Here is a 23,428-nt window from a genome sequence, read left to right as displayed (position 1 = left end):
TATCCTTGAAGTCTGCTAGAGAAAATTCTACCCATGCTTGTTCTATCATTAAGGTTTGTTGACCCTTTGTTAGCCAAGAGACATGATATGGAAAGGGGTGGGGTTTCTTAGGTAGTTTAAGTTTTTCTACCATTTTAGAGGAAACTAGATTTTTAGTAGAACCTAAATCAATCAATAAATTGCATACCTTTCCTTGGAACTTGATCCTTGTCCTAAAGAGATTCTTTCTTTGGGGTGGCTCTTGTGTGTGAGGAATCTACAAAAATTCTTGCCTCATCATTAGACATGCTCCTTCCTTAGGTTCAAGTTCTCTGCAATCTAATTTCTCTTTCTTCACAATTTGTGCTCTTCTTTCCCCTTGATTATTGTTTTTCTTTTCAGGGCACTTTCTTGCATGGAGTCCTACTTGATTACAATTATAGCATGTGAGAGGGTCCTTGCCTCTTCCTCTAAAAGACTTTCCTCCTCTATATTTTCCCTTGGAACTTTATCCTCCCTGATCCTTTTTCTAATAAGTAGGTTTGTTTCGACTATTCTGACCCTTGTTTTAAGAATTGTTCTGGGCTTGAAATTTTTATTATTCTCCTTTCCTTCATTTTGATCATGCCTCCTTTTCCATTTTTCTTCCATCTTGAGTGCTAATTGATAGCACTTGTTCATAGAACTATAGGTGTGAAGGCTAAGTTCTCCTTGGATGGGTAACTTAAAATCATTTATGTACCTTGCCAGTTTTTCTTCCTCATATTCTAGTGTTGGTCTTCATACACAATTTTAAGAACTCCTCTATATAGGAACTAACATCTAGATCCTTTTGCTTCAGAATTTGTTTCCTCCTATGGAGTTGTACACCATAGTCTTTAGGCACATATGTTTCCCTAAATAGTGCCACCATTTTATCCAAGAAGAAATCATGTTTCTTATTTTCTTCACCCTCTTTGTCTGGATTCCACCAAGTTAGGGCTGCTCCCTTCAACTCGGACTTTTCCATATTTACCCTCTACTTCTTTGAGATGTATTCACAGTCAAAGAAACTAGTTAGGGCTTCTATCCAATCCAATGTTGCATCAGCATTCATTTTTCCATTGAAAGTTGGCAATAACAACTTCCCCTCCATGGTTCTTTTCTCCATGGATTTGAGAGCACTCAAGAAAGGCCTTTATTCAGCATTCATCTTCATCAACATCTTCAACCTTTGTATCCTAATTTGTCATGCCCAAAATACAAGGGCAATAACATGTAAATTTTGGGCATGAAATTTTGGTATCGGAGCCCATGTTTCAACACTAGGAACCTAAAACCATTATGCTTCTAAACATAACCTAAACTTTAAATTTTGAAGGATGCCTCCTATTACACAAATAAATCGATGAGGGAGAGCTCATAGAGCAAGAGGTGGTAGAGTAGAATAGGATAATGGACCACCACCACCACCAAACCTAAATTAGGACATTTTGGATGCCCTTCAGACATTGATTGGTGTAGTCCAATAGAGGATAACACCTATAGTATAGCCAAGGAAACAAATTCTAGAAGGGGAAGTGTAGGTACCCAGAGGAGGTAGGGTTGATGGTAGAGAGAGGAGTAGGAGTCCCCCACCCAAGTAGGTAGAGGGACAGGGTGAGCATGAGGGTCAGTCGATACATCAAAGAGGACCACCACTTGATAGACCTCCTAGACATATAGGAGATGATATCAGGGAGTTGATATGACTCAAGTGACCATTCTTTACTGGTTCCACAGAGGGAATAGTAGTAGAGGCTTGGTTACAAAGTCTACAATAGTACTTCAGATTATGTCCTTATGGGAGCAATCTAAAGGCACAACTAGTAGTCCATCAGCTGAGAGGAGATGCCTCCAATTAGTGGCATTAGGAGGAGACTATAGGAGGAGTGAGTATGGATACCCTTACATGGGAGTCATTCTTGGAGAGATTATAGGAGAGGTACCTATCCAAGCACTTTACATAGAAACAAATTGAGGAATTTCATTCCCTGTATCAGAGGTATCTCACAATAGCTCAGTATGAGAGCAGGTTTCTTGAGCTCCTTCCTTATGTTGAATACATGATGGACGAGAAACTACAAGTACATCACTTCATCATGGGACTAAATTTCTCACTCCAAGGTCCAGTTCATTTGGCCTTCCCTACCACCTTTAGGTAGGTAGTTGAGATAGAATTAGTTGTTGAGGATACTCAGGGTAGACAGGAGTCATAGGATCAGTCTCAAAATCAAAAATATACCTAGTAGAAACCTTCTTGGAAGGGGAATTAGAACTATATATTAGGGTCCTCTAAGGGCCAACAGTCTCAATAGTAGAAACCATAGCAAAAGCAATAGAAACCCTCATAGGTTTATCAGGGCTCCAAGCCCAAGTAGTGGTAGTCACAGGGTCCCAAATAGGATCAAAAGGTATAGGCCCCAAAATATCAGTCAATGAAGACTCAACAGTCTTCCAAGGGTGGATATAGTGGATCTAGTAGGTCAAGAGACCCACAGTATTCTGGATCAAAGGGTGCATGATCTTATACCTAAGGATAATACTACACTTGTGGTGGCATGGGTCATATAGGTAGAGAGTGTCTGTAGGGACAATCATTCAATGGCTAGAGAGGGGCTTTTTTAGAGCCAACAGTTGGTGACATGGGTAGATCCCACAAAGTTTTTGCAGCAATTGACAACTACCAGGTTGAGCATCAGGCCATAGTTATCGAGGCTACAGGTATTATATAGGGCCATATGGTAGTAGTTTTATTTGATTTTGGAGCTAATGACTCTTTTATATCTCCTTATGTAGTGGAGTGTTGCAGGCTAGTGGCAATTAGATAGGATGTCAGTTGGCAAGTAGAGTTAGCCTCAAGAGATAGTGTGTTAGTTAGTTCCATGGTGCATAATTGCCAGATACAGATTGGAGACATGTCCATGATGTCTGATCTATGCATTACCCCTCTAGGTTCTTATGATATTGTCCTTGGCATGGATTGGCTTTATGCCCACTATAGACGCTCAAAAATGGTTCACATCTATGATTTCATCACTTCTTTATACTAATTTGTCCCATTTTCTCATTCTACTAACTTTGATCTTTTGGCCAAAATTGATTATACTTTATCATTTGTATCCTCTCGCACATCAATTTCATGTCATTTCAAAATCATATCAAATAAACTTGAAACCATTTCAAATCAACTCAAACTCACTTAGAATCAGTCCTAATCAACCTAAAACATATCAAGCATCCCAAATCAATTATCATTTATCCGCTCCTAGGTATTGTTGTGACTTTCAGTGCCTTGGAAACCGATCAACCTATCAATCTTATCAATCTAACCTTAGTATTGTCATAGCTCTTAGTGCTAGGTCAAACTATCATTCATGTCATCCAATCTTTGACATTGTTGAGGCTTTCAATGTTAGATCATGGCATCATCAACCATTTTAATAATATTGACAGTGTTCGTCGATGTTATTATGATCAAACCTTATCAATCAGTTTCAATCCTATAGCATTTACAATGTCGGTTAAATGTTACATATCAACCAATTCATGTCATGTGTCCTTGGCATGTTATCAAATTTTATCTATCAATCAATTTGAACATGGATTTGGTCTATCTATCATCATCTTATTCTATATCCATTATCATTACATTTTTATCAAAGGGTACAGTCGCATTCATTTAATCAATTTGGCCAATCATCTGCTATAAATTTTCTCTATAGGATTAAATAACCCATAATTTAATCCTATTATTCTTTCTAATTATTCTTTCTAATTATCATCCTCAATTAATTAATTTTAATAATTAATTGATTCATTATCTGCAAACCATGGAAATTTACAATTTCCTAAGTTCCATTTTTCATCATTAATTATGTTTTCTACTAATTCTTATTTTGTGGAATAAAAGGATTTTTAATTCAAATATTCCATAAAATATTGCATCATCATAACACTTGGATATGACACCTCCTAGATTCTCCTTTGACACTTGGCTAAGATTTTTCATAATCAAATATTCTTATCCCTTACGCACGTCCCTATTTGGCTTATTTGTCATAGATTCTTGGCTTTAAGTGGGTTGAGGTGTCTTATGACATGTCATAGATTCTCTTCCACATTTAGCCAAGTTTGACTTTCATATGTCATAGAATCTTACAATTGGCATATTTTTCCATATGCGTCATGGATTCTCAAAGGAATCTCTTGCCACATCACATATCTATGGGTGACAAATCCAATGCTCTCATCCTCCATGTTAATTATAAATTGGACACTCTTTCTCTCATTTTCGGTCCTTGAATCCTTGAAGTCTTGAGTCCTTGGTCCTAATTCTTGAGCATTTTTCAAGTCCTTTTCTTCTTTGCATTTTTCATTCTTTCTCTCACATTAAAATCACACTTCTAGTATTCTCATGGCATTATCCACATCATATAATTTTGCTTCAATTTTGTGTGCACTACAGGCAAGTTAGAGCTACAATCATTTGGAGAAGAAAGAAGGACATGGGAGCTACAAACAAAAGAGGGGGTTTCTATTGCTTTCTTTATTACTTTGGATTTCATGGAAGACTAGTGGGTGCTAATATATGTTAATTGAGTTTTGTGATTTCTCATAGTATGTTATGCATTTAATCCATTTTTTGGTCCTACATTTGGTGAACCTGACTTGAACATGCATATCTAACTTGGGTTTTCTTGTTTTGTGCTTGCAGGTGCAAGGAAGGAGCTCACTTGGAAGGGTATAATGACTATCTTCTATTCCTTTTCACACCTAGATTAATTAGGGGGTCTAGTTAAATGCTTATATGCTCTTGTTTCATGCATTCTATTAGCTTCTATTAGCTTCTGTCAGGGTGTACTTGGGACCCCTAGGAGCAATTTTAGGAGTCTAGAAGCCTCCAAAACCTCTTTCTATTGTTTTTGACTTGCTAACTATGCCCAAATGGGCCCCAACTATGTCATTGATGCAGTCTACACTATTTGGGCACACTTAGGAGTGTAGCTTTGAAATTTTCAATTTCTAGGTCTTATCTAGGCACCAATTCCCCATAACTTGCACCAGGGCTCCCAACTGCACCCTAAAACTACCAACTATGACCAACTAGGCCCCAACTACATCATTGATGTATTCTACACTATTTGGGTGCACTTGGGGGTGTTCTGAGCCATTTTGGCCTTCTAGGGTGCAATCTGCTCTATTAGAGCACACCTGGTTCACAGTAAGCACATACATTAATCAGAATCTACACATAAGGTTTCCATTTCCTTCTAGAACTTAGATTAGATGATTTTTTGTTACTAATGGTTTATTTGTAGCATGTGGTGATCATGGGATGAAGACATGATCATAAACTACTAATGCTTTATTTGCAGGATGTTGTTGAAGACCATTGTGTGCTTGTCAAAACCATGTGTGTGGATTTCTTAGATTAGATAACATCTCATTTGGTGCTTAAAATGAACCTTTTTATTTTTTGCATTGTGTTTCTATAGTGTTAAATCCCTAGGAGTTGCATTGGACGTGGATCTTGGGTGTAAGAGAAATCTGTGTAACTTCTATAGGAGGCCTGACTTGGACCAAGATACTCAATATTTGGTATGCTAGGGGATGACCTCAGAGTAGTAATAGGCCAAAAGCTAGGTCAACATTCTAACTGCTATATAAAATTTGATTACGGTGAAAGCTATGTTGGTGGTATTGCTGTGTGATAGCTCTCCTCTAGTACCCTTGTGGTGTGTCAAACCCCGATTCTTGGGGCTGGGAGACCTTCTACAGAAGTTTATCATTCACTTGCCAAATGGAATGCCCTTACTAAAAATTGTGTTTTAGTGTCCAAAATCCTTTCTATCCACTAGCTCAATGGGTCACCCATGCCTGTGAAGACATCCTACATTCTCGCGATCCTTAGCAGAGGCAACAGTCCCTTGGGAAATCATGCCCCTTGGGAAGTAGATCTTGGTAACCCTGAGAAGTGAGTTCGCTATAAGGGGGAGCCTATGATGCCAATATCCTAGGTTGTCTTCTTTGGATAAGCATGGCTGAACTTTGGTTGAAGTAGGAATTTAGTGGATATAGTCCTAAAAGCCTAGGTAATGGTGTGTTTGTTAACTTTTAACAATAGCTATTCTTGTCTTAATGTGTCTTGCGTGTGTGTAAAACATAATCAAGATAATAGCCAACATTCAAATTTACACCTTGAACCTTCTCCAAACATTACACATTGTCAAGACTTTACAACCTTTACCAAACTTTGCAAACTTTGGTTCAACACACTCAAACCTTGGAAAACATGGTGACTTGTGCTCCTAAACGTGCTTGGCAAAATGTAGATCTCACACTTGCATAGACTTCACTTGAATTCACCCTAGTATAGGCCTCATTCATGCATCATATAGACTTCATATTTCACCTTTTAGTCCTCATTTAACATCTATTACCTTTCATATTGCATCCATTTAGGTTCAATTTACCTCCCTAAGTTTTTGCATTCCCATCTCAAAATTAGCACTTTTCATTCATCACCTTACATCTTTGCATACCTATTCATCATCTTGACCACTTTAACCATTATTTTGTGTGTCCTAACCATCATTTTGAGAATTCATACTGGCCCTAACATTGTCCCCTACTATTTACCCCTCTATGACATCAATCTTGAAATCATAGCTCCCAGAATTGCCTCAGTTTCAGCCCAATTTACCAGCTGTGTCCTGAAACTACCAACTACTTCATTGACATATTTGGCACTATTTGGGTGCACTTGGTGGTCCTTAGGCCCAGTTTTGGATTCCAAATAGCATTTTGGGGATTCAACAATGTCCTTAGGTACTTGGTTAGCTCCCTATGCATTAGCTTGCCTAGATCTGCATTTTGTAGCACCTAGTCTTCATTACCTTCACTTAGGACATAATTCCTAAGGTAATAACCTCTATTTTTCATCTCCAAACACATCCTAACATCAAAACCATCATCTTAGCTTCTTGGCATATTAGTTTGGCAACCATACCCTTCAGAATCAACAAACATTCTTCCTAGCTTACCAACTGTGCCCAAAAACTACCAACTATGCCCAAACTAGCTCCAAGTGCATCAATGATGTAGTTGATACTATTTGAGCACACTTGGAACTATTAGGGTGCACTTGGGTACCTGCATGACCATTTTGGGCCTCCAAACTGCACTTTAGGACCCCAAAACTACATCTAGGAGCCTCTGCACCTCCCCATTCTGCATTTGACCCAAAATCATATCTTGCACCCAAAATACCATTTTTCATCATATGCATTGTCCATATCACACATATTATTAGCATCACCACCATTTTGAGTCCCCAAAACATCATTTTGAACCCTCAAAACTTTTGAATTTAGTCAAAAAACTAGACAAAGTATGAGTCTTAGAGTATCTCCTAGTGTTGATGGATAATGGATCTTGACTAGTCTTTTTATCTTTTCTTATCACTTTTCTTGGGTCAAAATCTGTCTATGTATTGATAGATTTGACCTTGTCATCTTTTATCAATTTGATCTTTTCATCTTTTGTCACTTTTTGGTCAAGATCCAAAGTCCTCTATCACAAGGTTAAGCTCCTAGACAAGATACTTTCTAAAAGGTTTTACCTAAGTTCAAAACTTTCCATATACCATTTTCATAGCATAATCATATCCATAGCATCCCCAAACATCATTTTGACTTACCCTAGTGGTATATCCCCTTCATCTTGCATGGTCCAAACCTTAGCATCATTCTCACTACCAAACCCTATTAGATTATCCATCAACCAAATTTCCTTCTTGATCATTTACCCTCATTTTGCATATCCTAAACATCATTATCAACCCTTGGAAACTAGCCTTTACATAGTCTAACTTGCATACACCTACCTTTACTATCATTACCAAGTCCAAAACATAGCCCTAACCTTCATTTTGCATACCCTCAAAACATCACCTTGCATTTGCATTTGCATAACATCCCTAAGACATTTTCACTTTGCACATCAAAACCCTAATTTATTTAGCATTTCCTCACATTTCATAACATTCCTAAACACTTAAAAATCCCAAAAATACTCATACCTTGCATACCCACCACTCTAAATCACTCAAAACACTCAAAATTTCCATTGTATCTACATTCCTAGGTATCATGCCAGCACTTACTAGGATGCAATCAACTCAGAGACCCAAGGAACTCTATCAACCTTTGTTTTTTGAGGCACAAGCACAACCAAAACTTTTTCCAAGATAGAGAAGGAGCAATAAAACCCAACAAACCTTTGACGAGGACCAAATTGATGCATCACAACCATTACTAGTAGACCCCTTGAACATGTATCCACAAGATCCTCATAATCAAGCTATGACACAATAAACCTCAAATAATACACCTACCATGATATTTCCTCCAAACACTTCCCCCACACATGGGATGGTTTAGTGGAGTCCATACTTTGAACCTATATTCATGCCAATACCACCAAGAGGAGGAAGTGTGCCAACCACACTCGAGGATGAACAATCACATTCCTTTGAATTTAGCCAACCTAACACAAGTACTTTCAACTATAACACATCAAACATACAACAAGGTACTATACACCTTAGTGATGACTCTCACACTGACTATGGCATCACTGATGAAGGAATGGCTAGAGCATGTCAAGACAAAAAAATTCGTAAAAACTTCAAACTTTTGGCAGCCCAAGAAATTGTCAAATTTAACCCAAACGTGGAAGGACCCAAATCCAAACATCAAACCAACACAACTATTGAAAACATACAACCCATGATCAATTTGGACTTAGATAAGGGAAAACAACCTTTGGAGTTTTCAAACACAATAATGACACCTATAAGGTCCCATCAAGAATCAACCATCGAAATCCTCCAAATTACATTTGAACACATCAATGTTAACCCCTTGTTCAACGAAATAACACCAATCCCTAAACATCCCAAAAGGACATTAAGACTTGATTTTAGTCACATGATGCAACAACAAGATGCACCTAAAGGGACTTGTGCTCTAGGGATGCCAGACATACCTTCTCTGGAGGCAAATCAACAAAGTACACCTTTGCTCCTAACTTTACCAAGTGCTATGACATCAAATGCTATGGAGCCTCTCATAAGTACAACATGTGAAACATCAAGTGCAACCATCCCTATGGACACACCAAAAAAACAATCCAAACATGACGTTCAATTCTCAAGGACTTAGTCAACCCCCACGACAACAACAATCTATAGTGGTACAAGGACTTAACACTTCCAAGGTGCAACCAAGTCTACATCCACTTAACACACATCCCATGTATCAACAACAACATCAACCACAATGAAAACAACCTCAAGTGGGGCAAACATCCAACATTCCTAATACGCAGTCCCATGTGAACCCACTTGACTTACACACAATTTATCAACAAAAATTTCAGCAACAATTCCAACAACAACAAGCAATGTTTTCTAAACAACAAGAACAACTCAAACAAAAAATGGAATATCAAAGACACCTTGAGCAAAAAATTGTGTACCAGCAACATTTTTTACAAAAACAACATGTGCCACAACAACCTCAATAGATACCCCTACAACAACACTCACGTACATGGTCTCACATACAACCAACAGAGGTATCCCAACAACAACCAAAACACATGGCACAACAATGGCACATGGTACAACAATCACAGTTAATCCCTCAACAAGTGCCACATCAAATACCACAACAAGTTCCCCAACAATAGGGACCTTTTTGTCTTCGAGGTTCCAACATACCCCCACCACCTAGTAAAACTTCATCAAACTCATCAGACACAGAAATGTTAGAACTTAGTAGACATAGTTCCCGCCATAGGAAACGGTCTACTCACAAACACAAAGGACTTGAAAGAAAGACCATCATACAAAATCCCAATGAAGAGCTATTACAACAATTCAAACAACTTTCCAAACAAGTCGAGGCATTGGGAGTCCAAAAGAAATAGGCTCTATATATAGAAAGGGACCTACATCCTAACCCATTCAATAAAAGTTTGTCTATGCCTCCATTCCCAAAACACTTTAAGGCTCCAAGGTTTGAAAAATACCAAGGAAAAGGCAACCCTATTGACCACATCCAAGAATTTTGTGCCTCATGTACCAAACTTAGTGATGAACCCACATACCTCATGAGATTGTTCCCTCATTCTCTAGGTGGGCCCGCACTTGAATGGTACTCCAAACTTCCTGGTAATATCAAATCCTGGTTAAAGCTAGCAGACAAGTTCATCTCTCACTTTTCCTTCAACATTACAAATGAGGTGAAACTTTTTGATTTGTGCTCAACTAAATAGAAGATGGGAGAACCATTCATCATATTCTTACTGTGTTGGAGAATCTTAGTTAGTCAATGCTCACTAGACATTCCTGAAGAACAACAAGTAAACTTGTGCATTGAAAACTTAGTCCCAGACTTAATGTATGAACTCAAAATCAAGAGTCCAAGAACCATTTCTAAACTGATGAAAAAAGGGGCTAGTATTGAAGATGCTCTTATCCGTAAGGGAATCCTCAAGACAAACAAGGACAACACCAATACCAACTCATGTAATGACAATCCAAAAGATTTCTCCAAAAACAAGAATGTGACTAATGATGGTATCATGGATGCATGAATGATTAGCACAACACAACCTCAACTAAATTTTAAAGTTAGAAACCCTACAAATTCACAAACCTCTAATCAAACATCAGCTCCACAATAGAAAACTGAGACTTCCACGCAAGACAAACCTCAAAGACATCCTAGAACCAAAGACAGGAAATTCACACCATTAGGAATACCACTTGAGACTGCATTACAATAGTTAATGAGTAATAACTTCCTACAACTACCCCCAATCAAAGATGAACCATTAACTAAAGTAGATTGGTGGGATGACAAAAAGTATTGTGATTACCATTTCACCAAAGGACACAAGACTTCATTGTGCTTCCAATTGAAACATGCAATACAAGATCTTATTGATGATGGTGTAATCATAGTTGATCCATCACTATTAGCATCCAATATGATCACACTATTTTCAAAGATCCTTTGGGTAATCATGACAAAGAGAAACCTTCAAGTTCAAACTCAAACTCACAAGGTAATGTGAATTACACACGCATTGGCTATGACTACACCATCAATTTCTTTAATGAGTCTAATTTCTACATATCCACATTCACATTGAAGTTTGAAGACCCTCGTTGTGATGTCACTACATGTTGTACCAAGATCACCCTACTTGGAGCTCCATCTAGACCTGCTACTTCTACTAGACCTACACCCCCTAGTAGACCTGCCGCTCCTACATCATCTGATTATAGCCTTGTTGAATAGCTCAACAAGATCCTTGCACAAATATCCATTTTGGACCTACTACGTGCATCTCCCCAACACCAAAAGATCTTGGAGCAAGCCCTTAAAGAGTCAATAGTCCTAGATAACATGGATGTTGCCCAGTTCCAACCTATGGTTGGGAATCTATCTACATCACATCATATCAATTTTTCCCCTCAGGATATTCCTAAAGAAAAACCTAACCACAATGATCCCCTCTAGCTCAAAATCTTCATCCATAATGCCAAAGTTAGACGTGTCTTAATAGATGGAGGAGAAGGACTAAACATATGTACTCTTAAGGTGGTCAATAGTTTGGGTTATTTTGAAGAAAATTTGGATCCCTCTCGAAGAATCACAATAAAAGCCTATGATGATGGTGAACGCTTCTCCAAGGGTGTCATCATATTACTTGTTATAGTTGGTCCAACTACTAAAGATACATTGTTCCATGTCCTAGATATCGAAATGAATTGCAACATGATACTGGGACGCCCTTGGCTTCATGCTATAAAAGTAGGACCCTCTACATATCATCAATGTCTAAATTTTTCCTATAATAACATGGAGGTTACCATCCCTAGCAATCCAGATCCTTTCCAGTTTTGTGCTAATCTAAGAGATGCTATTGCATACCAAATCCCAAAAAATAATGAAACACAACCCAAAAATTCCTCTAAGTATGTGGATGCTAATATACTCCTTAGTAAGGCCAAGGAAAAGATGAAGATTGAAGAAAATGGGTGTGGAGAATACTTTTTGTATTATGTATCCCACATCAAGGAGTCACCACTTTCTCCCATCAATACACAGAATACCACTTCTAGCAATAAGAATACTTCTATTTGTATGGAGAAAGCAAAAGAAGACCAAGAACCTACTTTGATATCTCCTAGCAAGTATGGACTTGGGTTTACTATCATGCAGAAACAAGGCTATGATGGCTATAGTGGTCTTGGATCTAAGAAATAAGGAATCATTGAACCTATCACTACAAAAGGATGACCTCCTAGTTTGGGGCTTGGATTTAAACCATTACAAATAGGTCCTCCTAGTACAATGATACCTACATGTAAGACTATGGATGTTTTGAACAATGAAAAGGCATCTGAGGATATCCCAATTGAAACCAACAATCCTCTAGCTTTTGAGCATGACCCAAATGATACAATAGAATCTAATACCCATATCCATACTTTCAACCAAAGTCCATTCAATACTGATGATGACATCCCCTCAAGTTATCCTGAACTGTTGGATTGGGACCAACGTGGACCACCAATTTTTGATTGATTCGATAATGATGATGCTCTCATAATAGACTTTGAAATCTATGAAGGCATTATGATTGAAAAACATAAAGAGGAAATTTCTTCTAAAGAGAACACATTGGCATACTTTTGGAGCCAACTCTACCTAGTTACAAAGCAAAAAGAAAAAAAGATAGCAAGCATAGGTTTCTTGGTGAAAACTAAAAGGCACCATTGGACTGTAAAAAATCAAAAGATAAGTAGCTCCCAATGATACAAAATGAAAAATATGATGCCATCAATATCAGTGTTCCAATGTTTAACATGCCATAAAGTCTTTTGGAGCTCTCTCGATTAGCATTCTTGTGGAAGGTCATTGGTCTCAACCCTCCCAACCCTCGCTTATATCCAATTATTTATCCCCAAATCCAGCTACCTAATTTTCCTAGCACTCAACATCACATCTCTATCCCATAATCCTTTCTATATGTCATCATTAGTTGCATCCCACATGACATTTTTTTTGACCTAATTATCCTCAGATGCCTTGATTCACAAGAGACAGACACTGTCTTACATACGGTACATGATGGTATATCTCGAGGCCTTTCCAATGGTTTGATTTTAGCTACAAACTTGGAATGACTCCTATGTAGTTATGGTCAGTCATGGATCCAGAGCTCATCAGTTAGCAACACCAACAACAGATATCTTCTCAGCATTTCTCAGTGACATTCTTGATTCCATCTAAAAGTCCTAAAAAAAATCAAAAAAATAGCAAAAAGTCTAGAAAAAAGAAAAGAAAGAAGTGAAAAAAGTCATGAAAAAATGGATGCCTTGATGAAAACTTGGAAAATAGGCATCTTGGCACAAAAATTTGAGTCAAGAGAAAAATTTTGTCCAAAAGTGAAAACCTGGCAAACAAGCACTTTGGGCAAGTACCATTGTGAAAACTTGGAAAATAGGTGCCAGGTGTAATCAGTGTTGCTCCTCCATCTATCATGATTCCATCTAGTTTTCCCCCCTCTATCATTCCTTGATCATATCCTTCATATTGCAAGACATCCTTGGTCCCTTATCATGGCTCACGAACTGGTTAATCTTCTTTGTTATCTTTCCTAAGAATCACCAGTCTACACACACACTCTATCATTTGGCCTTTGTAAATAGTTTGTGTCTTGTCTGGGGGCATATTACCTACATGGTGCACAAGTTTGAACTTGAACTGGGGGCATATCCCTAAGCACTTTTTATCCATTGGACCTATCGCATAACAGATTGGAGCTAACACCTATATATGCTTTTATGATCCTGAAAAAATACTAAACATGCAAATATGATCCTAAAAAAATCATACAATGTCTTGAAAAAAGCACTAAAAACCATAAAATGTCCTGAAAAAATCATAAAATGTCCTGAATAAACCCTAAAAATTGTAAAATGTCTTGAAAAAAATGGTCACGCAAAAAAATCAAATATCCCCAAAAACCCTAAAAATCACAAAACCTATCAAAAATTTGCAATAAACCTTGCACATATTCACTATGGATAACCACCCCTTTTGGGTAAACACTTGCACTTTGCAGGCTAAAACTCAAAGCACTATGCCTTTAAGACAATCACACTATCTGAGCAACATGAACCAACAACCAATCCAACATGTCACTATGAAGCTATCAACTAAATCCACAACTAGAACTATCACATCATCAACATTTCAAACACCATCTAAACACCTAAAATACTAAAAAGCTAGTAATAATGAACAAGAATAGTTGTTGGCTCACATTGTTTAGTGAGTGATTTATATTTTGCTTTGTTTTTCTTTGATCATGTTATTATGCCACTCGATGATATAAAACTGATCTATGAGAGTGGCCGGGATGGTTCATGGTCATCTTTTTCTATTTTTTGTTTGTTATAATGTACTTTTGAGAGTCTGGGGCATGTACGTATGCCTTAGGAAGGACAAGGTCATTCTCTATTTGCATCGTGCTTGTTTATGCAAAAGGCTTGCATTTACATTCTGGCCCTTTATGCCATGATGCATTACATTTCATTTTCCATATCAAAATAAAGCTCCATTTGACATATAGTGCACTTTCTAGAAAAAAAATTCTTTCCATCATACTAACATCTCCTCATCTCATCTTTATTTTTCATCTCATTCTCCATCACCATGATCATGTCTTTTGATTCTCTTAAATCTAGCATTCATGCATTCTTGCATCATCCTACACTGTCAATCAACTTTCTGTAGCTTTTCACCTGGTTCAACCTCAATCTGACATTTTTCTAATCATCTTTGACCAAATATGACCATTTTTTATGATTTCACTCATGCTCTAACATCTTTCCATCATTTTGGGCATGCACGCACAGTTTTGGGTCATTCCGAGTCCAATCGGGCTGATTCTGGGCCCTGGAGCCTTTTAGGGTACAATCTACACTTTCAAGGCATATTTGGGGTTCCCAAGTACGTAATTGATGCACTTGGTAGAGTTTGGGCACACTTGGGGACCTAGCTTATCTAGAACTACTCCTGGAACCCCTAGGTTGCACTCCAGAGGCCATAACTTTTGCATTTCAATTTTGATTTAGAAACCATCAGTTGCATTGGACTCATATCTTTCTTGTGAACAAAATGAGCTATCATTTTCATTATTTGGTCACTATATGGAGTGGTAATCCTTGAGATTACTCTTGGCCTCCTATTTGTCCCTCGTCATGTTGATTTTGGCCCTTAGAGCCTTCTCGGGCACATTTTGCACTTTCTAAGACCACTTGGGCTTCCCAAGTGCATCATTGATGCACTTGGTACTATCATGACACACTTTTACTTACCAACTATGTCATTTATGCACTTTGTTGAGTTTTGGGCGCACTTGGGGACCTAGGATCCCTAGAACTGCTCTCAGAGCTCCTATGTTGCACTCCGGAGCCCATAACTTATGCGTTTTAACTTAGATTTGCAATCTGTCAATTTCATTGGATTTTTATCTTCATTTTGGAAAAAATGAACTATCACTTTTATCATTTTGTGTCTTTCTTGAGTGTTCACCCATGCAATTCCTCTGGGGCTCCTGATTGACCCTGTTTTGCACTCTGGGCCTCATAACTTTCACATTTTAGCTCAGATTTTCATTCTGTTAGTTGCTATGGTTTTGTCTTCTTTTTGTCAACAAATTGAATTATCATATGCTTATCTTATTCAATTTATTTAGGGGGCACCAATATATATCATCCCTACTGGGGCATGTTGTGGCTCTCTCGTCAGTTATTCTTTGATACAATGCTCTAAATCACATTGTATCAAAGAGGAGCAAAATGTAGACACTCAAAAATGGTTCGTATCTACGATTTCATCACTTCTACATACTAATTTGTACCATTTTATCATTCTAATAACTTTGATCTTTTGGCCAAAATTTATTATACTTTATCATTTTTATCCTCTCGCACATCAATTTCATGTCATTTCGAAATCATATCAAATCAACTCGAAACCATTTCAAATCAACTCAAAATCACCCCAAATCAACTCAAAATCACTTAGAATTAGTCCTAATCAACCTAAAACATATCAAACATCCCAAATAAATTATCATTTATCTACTCCTAGGTACTGTTGTGGCTTTCAGTACCTTGAAAACTGATCAACCTATCAATCTTATCAATCTGACCTTAGTACTGTCACGACTCTCAGTGCTAGGTTAAACTATCATTTATGTCATCCAATATTTGACATTGTTGAGGCTTTTAATGTCAAATCATGGCATCATCAACCATTTTAATAATATTGACAGCGTCTGTCGATGTTATTATGATCAAACCTTATCAATTAGTTTCAATCCTATAGCATTTCCAATGTCAGTTAAATGTTACATATCAACCAATTCATGTCATGTGTCCTTGGCATGTTATAAATTTTTATCTATCAATCAATTTGAACATGGATTTGGTCTATCTATCATCATCTTATTCTATATCCATTATCATTACATTTTTATCAAAGGGTACAGTCGCATTCATTTAATCAATTTGGCCAATCATCTGCTATAAATTTTCTCTATAGGATTAAATAACCCATAATTTAATCCTATTATTCTTTCTAATTATTCTTCCTAATTATCATCCTCAATTAATTAATTTTAATAATTAATTGATTCATTATCTGCAAACCATGGAAATTTACAATTTTCTAAGTTCCATTTTTCATCATTAATTATGTTTTCTACTAATTCTTATTTTGTGGAATAAAAGGATTTTTAATTCAAATATTCCATAAAATATTGCATCATCATAACACTTGGATATGACACCTCCTAGATTCTCCTTTGACACTTGGCTAAGATTTTTCATAATCAAATATTCTTATCTCTTACGCACGTCCCTATTTGGCTTATTTTTCATAGATTCTTGGCTTTAAGTGGGTTGAGGTGTCTTATGACGCGTCATAGATTCTCTTCCACATTTAGCCAAGTTTGACTTTCATGTGTCATAGAATCTTACAATTGGCATATTTTTCCATATGCATCATGGATTCTCAAAGGAATCTCTTGCCACATCACATATCTATGGATGACAAATCCAATGCTCTCATCCTCCACGTCAATTATAAATTGGACACTCTTTCTCTCATTTTTGGTCCTTGAATCCTTGAAGTCTTGAGTCCTTGGTCCTAATTCTTGAGCATTTTTCAAGTCCTTGGCTTCTTTGCATTTTGCATTCTTTCTCTCACATTAAAATCACACTTCTAGTATTCTCATGGCATTATCCACATCATAGAATTTTTCTTCAATTTTGTGTGTACTATAGGCAAGTTAGAGCTACAATTGTTTGGAGAAGAAAGAAGGACATGGGAGCTACAAAAAAAAGAGGGGGTTTCTATTTCTTTCTTTATTAGTTTGGCTTTCATGGTAGACTAGTGGGTGCTAATATATGTTGATTGAGTTTTGTGATTTCTCATAGTATGTTATACATTTAACCCATTTTCTGGTCCTACACCCACAGTGCCAAGATGGATTGTTGATAGAAGAGGGTGGAATCTATGGATGAGCTTGGGATTTGTAGAGTGATATTTAGGGTAAAGAGACTAGTATCCCTTCATATGATTTCTTCTATGTAGCTTAGGTAATGCATGTGAAAGGGATGTCAGTTATTCACTATCACTATTAGTGACAAAGAGGAAGATTTAGGGGGAGAGCCATCCCTCGATGATTTCCCTATCCTACAAGAGTTTGTACATGTGTTTCCTTCAGAGCTCCTCGATATGCCTTCACCTAGATTAGTGAATTTTCATATTGATCTTGTGCCAGGAGCTGAGCCAGTATCAAGAGCATTGTATAGGATGGCTACTCATGAGCTTAGTGAACTAAAGACTTATTTGAAGGAAATATTAGAGAAGGGGCATATTTGACCTAGTGTGTCACCTTGGGGTGCACTAGTGATCTTTGTAAAGAAGAAAGATGAATCACTAAGGTTGTGCATTGATTATCGACACTTGAACAAAGTAACCATCAAGAATTGATATCCTCTTCTTAGAATTGATGATTTCTTCAATCAATTACAGGGTACTTGAGTATTTTCAAAGATTGATATTAAGTTGGGCTATCATCAGTTGAGGATTGTGGATAGTGACATCCCCAAGACTACATTCTGTACAAGGTATGGTCACTACAAGTTCACCGTGGTACCATTTGGCCTCAAAAATGCTCTAACTATATTCATAAGCCTCATGAATGGAGTATTCTATACCTTTTTGGATAAATTTGTGGTCATATTCCTTGATGACATTCTAATTTATTCTTGTGATGAGAAGGAGCATGAAGAGCACTTGAGACAAGTATTGCAAAAGTTGAGAGAGAATCAGTTGTTTGGCAGCTTGTTGAAGTGTGTATTCTATAGACCTAAGATACATTATTTGGGTCATGTCATATCAGGAAATAGAGTCTCAATAGAGCCATCAAAGATTAGGGCCATCATGGATTAGCCAGCACGCACTCATATCACTAAAGTGAGGAGCTTTATGGGACTAGCAGGATATTACTGACGCTTCACTATGAGATTTTCTAGATTGGCACACCCAATTACATCTCTTCAAAAAAAGGAGAAGAAGTATGAGTGGGTAGAGAAGTGTGATAGATCTTTTCAAGAGCTCAAGACAGCCCTCACAAGTGCACTGATTCTTGTAGTACTAGATCCTTCTATAGATTTTGTGGTGTGCATTGATGCATCTTTGGATGGTATAGGGGTAGTTCTTATGCAGGATGGATGACCTATTTCCTTCGAGTCTAGAAAGTTGAAGACTCATGAACTCAATTACCCTACTCACAACCTATAGCTTGTAGCTATTGTTCATGCCTTGGTAAGGTGTTGACACTTCCTTCTAGGTCATAGATTTGAACTTCATTCTGACCACCAGAGCTTATAGTACATATTTGCTCAGTCAAAGCTTAATGCTAGGTAGAGAAGGTGGATGGAGTTCCTCTGTGAGTATGATTTTGGTGTTCATTACATCAAGGGAATGGAGAATGTTGTTGCAGATGCCTTAAGTAGAAGGTTCCATGAGCTATCATTTGTGACTACTTGCACCGATCTGAGAGAGTGGTTCCTATAACACCTACCAGCAAATGAGCTTTATGTAGAAGTTAGTCAGATGGTGCATTCTCAGAAACCCTTAGAAAGGAAGTATTTAGAGTATTCTTTGGAGTCTGATGGACTTTTGCTTCATAGATGACATATGTATGTACCTTCCATTGGGGGTTTGTGTGAGCTCATTTTACTTGAGGCTCACAGGGTACCTTATGTAGTGCACCCTTGTGTTAAGAAGTTACATGCAGATCTAAGATAGTTATATCATTGGCTAGGCATGAGAGTGCATATTGCTAACATAGTTGTGAGATGCCTTGAGTGTCAAAGGGTGAAGGCAAAACACTATCATCCTGGTGGGCTTCTTTAGCCTCATGAGATTGCAGAGTGGAAGTGGGATGTTATATCTATGTATTAAATTGTTGGTCTCCCCATGTCATCTTGCCACCATGATGCCATTTTGGTGATAGTTGACATGTTGACCAAGGTTACCCATTTCTCACCCATGCATACTAGATACATAGCACGAGACATAGCTCAGGTGTTTTTGTGGGACATTGTCAGACTTAATGGCATTCTCCATAAGATCATCTCTAATAGAGACTCACTGTTCACTTCATCTTTTTGGAGAGAGTTACAAGCAACATTGGGCACTAGGCTCAATTTTAGTACAGTGTACCATCCTCAGACTGACAATAAAATTGAGCAAGTGAATCAAGTTTTGGAGGACATGTTATGTATGTATGTGATGGACTATCAAGTAAAATGGGAGGAATACATACATCTTGTCAAATTTTCCTATAACAATGAGCACCATTCCTCCATAGGTATGCCACTTTATGAGGCTTTGTATGGAAGACCTTTCAGAACACCCTTGTGTTGGGATAGAATCGAGGATCAAGTATCTATTGATCCTTAATTAGTAAAGGAGATGGAGCAACAAGTGACCCTAATTAGGCAGTGCCTGAGAGAGGCACAGGATAGGCAGAAGAAGCATTCTAATGCAAAGAGGATAGATCAAGAGTATCAAGTTGGTGATAGAGTCTTCTTGAGGGTGTGATTGCACAAGGTTCTAATTCGATTTAGAAAGGGCTCTAAGTTGGCACCCTGGTTCATTGGACCATTTGAGATCCTAGAGAGGATAGGACCAATTGCATACCATTTAACTTTACCACCTAGCCTGTCATGCATCCACGATGTGTTTCACATTTTAGTACTTAGAGGATACATTTATGATGAGTCTCATAATATAGATTGGGATGCTTTGTAGGTGGAGTCAGATGGGAAGCTAGCTCTGGAGCCTATCCATATTATTGCTTGATGGACCCTAGCTCTTCGAGGCCAAGAGCTAGACCAAGTTAGGGTCCAGTGGGATTGTTATGATGAGTTCATGGCTTCATGGGAGGATGTAGCATAGATGTGATCTCAGTACCCATATCTTTTTGATGAATGCCAGGAGGAAGTTCATGGCTACTAGGGGAGGTTGTGAGGCCTCGCTCTGACCCATCATAGCATAGTGATACACTATTATTTTGATACTCATGACTCGATATGTTGAGACACTATCAAATACACTAAACATTATTGTGTTATTATGTTGTGTGATGTTTTACTTTTAGATGTTTGATTATGTTATTTGATGTTTTATGAACATGTATATTGATGAAGTAGTGTAGAAAGTGAATGCAGAATTAACACTTTGAGTATGCAATTTTAATGATTAAGTATATGAGTAGAATGAGATAAATAATTGATTATTTGAAAAATGGATGTTTTAATTTATGTGACTTCCCTGATACATTATATATATATGTATATGTATATGTATATATATATATATATATATATATATATATATATATATATATATATATATATATATATATATATATATATATATATATATATATATATATATATATATATATATATATATATATATATATATATATATATATATATATATATATATGCATGTGATTTTCTTAAGGGACTAATGTGTGCAATGAGTGTGCAAGATATTTTAGTCGAGAAATCTAACGAAGAAATGAAACTGAACCCTATGTACCAATTGTGGAAACTAGGGTTAAATTGATGAAAGATGCAAACCTCATTGTTCATATTTTATTTGTATTGTGAGTTGAATGAATATATCATTTTGTAATCAGTAAATATAATGTTTCGTAACAGTGTTTTTATAGTATCGCTTGACACTCATGAATTGTATATGCATTCCAACATGAAAGTTAGGGTTAACCAAGTAACTTAAAGATCTAAGTCAAATTAGGTTAGCGACCTTTTTGCTAATTAGTTAGTAATTGAGATTAATTACCCCTAATCCAGATTAGTGTTTAATCTACATTTTGAAGGTTCTTAGATAGTCCTAAAATTTTCTAGCTTTTGATAGGTCCCTAATTAATCTTAAAGGCCTAAAATCATGAAATCTAAGTACCCAAAGGGTATGGGTATGGGTTGAGGCCATTTTCCACCCCCCAACCCCTTTTGTTGACTTTTATGGTCACTCAAAAACCCCATTTTTGCTTTATTGCAAAAATTGATAGATTTCATCATGAGTTGGATGACCTTATCTCCACCTTGAAGTTAGCCTTAGGTCTAGTTGTGTTAGAAGCCTTTAGAACTTTTGGGCAAGTAAGGGAGTTATTGTATCTTAGAGGTGGTTGAGTTTAGGATCTTATTTAGAGGCAATTTTGAGAGGATTTTGAGTGTTCACCCAACCTCTAGTTTTAGAGTGGAATTCAAAATTGAAGGAGGAGAGGAAAACAAGCTCATCTCAAATTTGTCCATTTGCCATAACCTGATTTTTGAAGGTAGGAATACTTCACCTCATTTGGTTCATGTTGTGTTTCATGTTTTAGTTTGATTGCATATGTATATTTGTATGTGTGTTGAGTATGTTTGGGATGGATTGAAATTGGTTTTCTTAAATGTATTTCCTTTGTGTTTTTGTTTGAAATTTCAAAGGGATTGTATGGGTAGTATTGGCACTACTCACCCTTGGATATGGTAGAAGTGGCCATGTATAGCGGAAGGTCCTTAGTTGGACTCTGATAGTGTGGAGTTTCTTCTTAGGATGAGAAGAGGGAGAGAGGGTAGGGTGTTATGGGCTCCTACTCATTAGCACAAACCATGTATGAGTTTTGAAATGTAAGAATGGGAAAACAAAAGTTCTTGAGTTTATAGCCCTGAAAGGTCACTTGTTTCAGTGTTGTGTCTGACGTCTCCTATTGGAAAAATCCACCTTCTCCCTAGTTTGGTTCAATTCCAAACCTATTGTGAAAACCTGGGATGGGGGTGAATGTCTAATTTTTTCTTCATGTTATGATTGGTTGTCTCCTGGTCAATTTTTTGTTCTCTCCATGATCATCGTGATGTATTGCAGAATTCGTAATGGATCCCTTGTTAAGGGCCTAGAAGGAAATTTAGAATTGTATTGGATTTCAAATATGTTGGGAGTTTTTCCCTTGGGATAATATCCTATGTAAAAATATTACATTTAAACTTATTGTTGAAGTGGCAACGATGTCGAGTTTTCTTACTGGTTCTTTCCTAGTAGAGCCTTTGAATTAGGTGGTTTAATAGAAAAAGAGATTGAGTAAAAAATAAAAAAACATGTTCCCTTGAGGTAAATAGTTTTGGATTTTGTATGGAAACAAAATTAATTGTTCTCCCTACAACAGAGAATCTTCAGATTCCTCAAATATTCTTTTCTTGACTTTATTAGAAATTAAAATATTAAATATATATTAAAAAAAAGGAAACAACAAAAAATAGATATATGTCTATTAAAATAAATATCCCAAATATCCTAGCAAACCTACCTAAACTTTTTAAACATAACTTTTACCAAGAAAACTTTATTCACATTTTATCCTATCATTATTCCTCCTTTATAGGTGAATTTTCCAAGTGGTCTGTCATATGACAAATGTACTAGTGAATAAGTAAATATGGGGGGGCAAGATTTTAATGGGCTTTTAAACCAAAACCCACACACCTCATAGCAAGTTCATTTTAAAACTTTAACTCCTCCTAAGTCAAATCAAATTTGACTTTGCTAAGCCCATTACAAACCTTAGGCAAAATGCTTTACTTGAGAAGGAGGGCTCACATGACCCTAGGGGAGGGTTATTTAATAAAGTAGTTAGTGTAGGTTAGTCTAGGTTAATATGTTTATTAAAATATAGTTTTTTCTTT

This window comes from Cupressus sempervirens, chromosome 6 (genome assembly GCF_028749045.1).
Source record: "Cupressus sempervirens isolate cs-2001-9-10 chromosome 6, ASM2874904v1, whole genome shotgun sequence".
In the NCBI taxonomy this organism is placed as follows: Eukaryota; Viridiplantae; Streptophyta; class Pinopsida; order Cupressales; family Cupressaceae; genus Cupressus; species Cupressus sempervirens.
This window is presented reverse-complemented; position numbering follows the sequence as displayed.